Below are 3,455 nucleotides of genomic sequence, written 5' to 3' on the forward strand. Positions count from 1 at the left end.
AGCACGCCCCCATGTGTGTCCTGCCCCATGCCATTTTACCAGCACATGGAGCAAAGATCCCCAGCTAACACCCACATTCTGCGAACGGGGGGGGAGTGCACTCTGTCCCCACGTGAGTCCCTGGGGTTTGCCTGAGCCTGGTGAGTTTAATCACATATCGCATTTCCCAGCCTGCTGCAGAGATGACTTGTGTGCAACTGTGTTGCATCCTGTGCACCCTGCGTGTTAGTGTGCATTAGGAGCCTTGACAGAAATGCACCCAAGCATCCACAGAGCAGAAAAGCAGGCAGGATGAAGCAGGAGGCGAGCCAAAGCGAGTGAATGGATTCCAAATGGTAATGACAGGACTCGGAACAGATACCACCTGCCCATTAAGCCAAACAAATTTCCTCCCCATTCCCTCTCTTCCCGAACTCCCCTCCCACCCCCCAGTAACCACCACTAGAGAAGTCGACAGGATGGAGCTGTCAATTTTTAAATATACCTGTCAAATAACTTCTCCATATTTCTCCAGTAACGATCTGTTAAGAGCCCTACGCGCCACCTCTCCCAATGTGAAACCATCCGGCACCAAAGTTTGGAGAGATTAAGTCATAAAATTGGAAGGGGCTGCGTGGTAACAGGCCCAGCCTGAGCCATAACAGCAGTGAACTCATCCCCAAACTATTTCAGCAAAGTCTATTTCCATTTCCATTTCACACCTGAACCCCACTCAAGAGTTACTCCACAAAATAAAAAGCTCGTGTATTGTTTCCTGAATTCCAGAATTGCCATAAAAGGCATGTAGGGGGGAGAAGGGGTTCACGGGTTAGAGGTTTTTTTAAAAGTCTTTCCAGGATTCTCTGGCTTTGCACTGCATCTCAAATGGGTTCCCACTGGGGCTGGAAGGAATGAGAGGCCTTAGATGGACAGGGACATACACGGGACCTGCAAGCTTTGGGGGCCATCCAAATAGTTTGTAAAGACATATCTGTTCCCATTCCAAAGTGCCTATCAATCTTAACGCTGGGAAACTTTCTTCAAGTTATATCCCAGTCCAGGGGCTTGTCTACACTAGCAATGCTAAAACGCTGCCATGGCAATGCTTCAACGTGCTTTGTGTGGTCATGGTGGAGTGCTGGGACAGAGCTCATGAGAGCTCTCCCAGCACTCTAAAAACCCACCCCCATGAGGGACGTAGCTCCCATCACTGGTGCACTGTCTACACTGGTGCTTTACAGCACTGGGACTTGCTGTGCTCAGGGGGGTGTTTTTTCATGCCCGTAGACAAAGACACCTGAGCCAAAGTTTCTGTTGGCGTAACTCCTTGACTTCAGTGATGTCATGTTAGCAGGGAATTCAGCCCAGCTGTGCTTATAAAAGTCTCAGCTAGCGTTCAGCACGACCAGCTACCATGTTAGCTAACATGTTTGCTAACCACACCTTATTTTCCTGGTGCAGACAGGGCCTGTGGCAAAGTGAACAGGAAACTCTCTCTGGACCTGACATGGCTGCTTTGTACCTGTCTTTGTCATGTGTTTTCTGGGTGCAAAACTCAGCTGTGATCGAATCTGCAGACAGCACCACAACTGAGGCGGGAGGAGGAGGGTTCCAACACACAGGAGGATAGAACCGGATGGCAAACTCAGCAGGAGGGAGGAGAGCAGGGGGGCTGAAGGCAGCAAGAGAAGAACTGGTGCTAATGAAGAGACAGCCCTGGACCTACGGCCAGATGAGGAATTAAACATCATGGGGAACAAACTGGGGAGGTCTGGCCGACAGCCATCCTGTTAAAGCCAGTTCATGTTCACCTTGTCTTCAGACTGTCCATATGAGTCTTTCAGGCAACCCAACACAACAGTTGCCATGGAGAAAATGCAGGATGAAACCTAGGCGGGGCTGGATCTGCAGGGATGGGAGGGGTCACAACCCGCTTCATGAAAGAGGCTGAGAATTGTCTATGGCTCTGGAATGAGAGGAGCCAGTGCAGTGAATTGTGCAGGTCCTGGAGTGTGCACCTGGCCAGGGCATCATGGAGAGAAGCCATCCCTTTTGCACATAGTGCGTCCCTCCCACTCCCACTCCCACCGAGAAACTCTCCAAGAACATGTTGTGAGTGGGTTGGTTTATGAGGTCAGTCACGAAAACTAGGAGCTAAGCTCTCTCCCACAGGGGTCCCTAGCCTCTGTTTGCCAGAAGCTGAGAATGGGCAACAGGGGATGGATCACTTGGTGATTACCTGTTCTGTCCATTTCCTCTGGGGCACCTGGCATTGGCCATGTCCGACCCAATATGGACGTTCTTATATTCAGCCTTTTCTTGCCCAGTTTGTGGAATTTTGTGCCAGCTTTAGATATGTGGTTCTGGTAACATTTCTCCCTCTGTCTTTCTTTCCCTGCCCTGTCAGGATGATTCCGTTCTCTCGCTTTCTCTTTTTCGCTCCCCTTGTATTCCTCTCTCTCTACCTCTCTTTCTTTTTCATGTCTGGCTCACTTTCTCCCTCCCACTCTCTCTTTCCCTCCATCTCTTCTCCCTCCTTCACTCCAATTCTGCTCTTTTTTCATCTCTGTCTCTTGGATGCTCTGCCACTAAGGTGACGGAAGTCCTACAAGAACTTACAGATAATAGGATTTCTCTTATTCTTGACCTCATTTTCTTTGCTCCACTTGGCCTGAACTGCTCGACCCTTGAAAGAAAGAAGAAAGGTTGCATGGCTGCACTGAGCTGCGTATTTAATCCCTAAATATCTTTGCATATATACAAAATGTTAAAGGAGGGGAGGGGACTGTGGCTTTGGAAAGTTAACACCTGAAAGAAAAAGAGGTTCTTCTCAAGTGTTCCCACTTGCCAAATGAGCCCTAGCTTTGGTAGCAGCCTGCTGAGAATGAATCCCCAGCCGCAAACTGGAGCCATCACCCAAAGTGCTAGCGTCCATATCTGAATGGTAAGGAGTCTCCCAGCTCACAGCAGCGACAGTGCCAAGAGGAGAAAGGGTGGCTGGTCAGCTCCATCTCCCAAACTGCATAACCCTCTCACCACCAAATCCAAAGCCAAGTGTCCAGGGAAAGAAAATGAAGGGCTTCAGCTTGAGGCTGGAGACATGAGCGGAGATGACCCAGCTGTCCTTACCCCGCTTTTCTATGCAGGTTCAGCCTTGCCCATCTCTTAGAGACTCCCTGCTGTCCTTCAGCGGGTGATTACAGCCCAGAGTTGTGTAAGTCCACAGTCCCCTCAAAGAAGGAATCTGCAGCACAAAGAGTTGCCCAGAGCTTTGCTTGGGAGGTAGCTGAGGTGGCATGGGGAGCGAGTGGGTAGAGTTGAATTCCACTCGGATGCTCTGGGTTGCAGGGGAGGTCCCAGGTGGATGTGCACGCCGGTCTTTCCAATTGTCTCGACTGATGGTAATCACTCACTTAGGGTCAAATTCTGATCCCAGTTAAGTCGATGGCAACTACCCGCCATGACTTCAAGGAAAC

Source organism: Chelonoidis abingdonii, chromosome 14, assembly GCF_003597395.2.
Source record: "Chelonoidis abingdonii isolate Lonesome George chromosome 14, CheloAbing_2.0, whole genome shotgun sequence".
NCBI lineage: Eukaryota > Metazoa > Chordata > Testudines > Testudinidae > Chelonoidis > Chelonoidis abingdonii.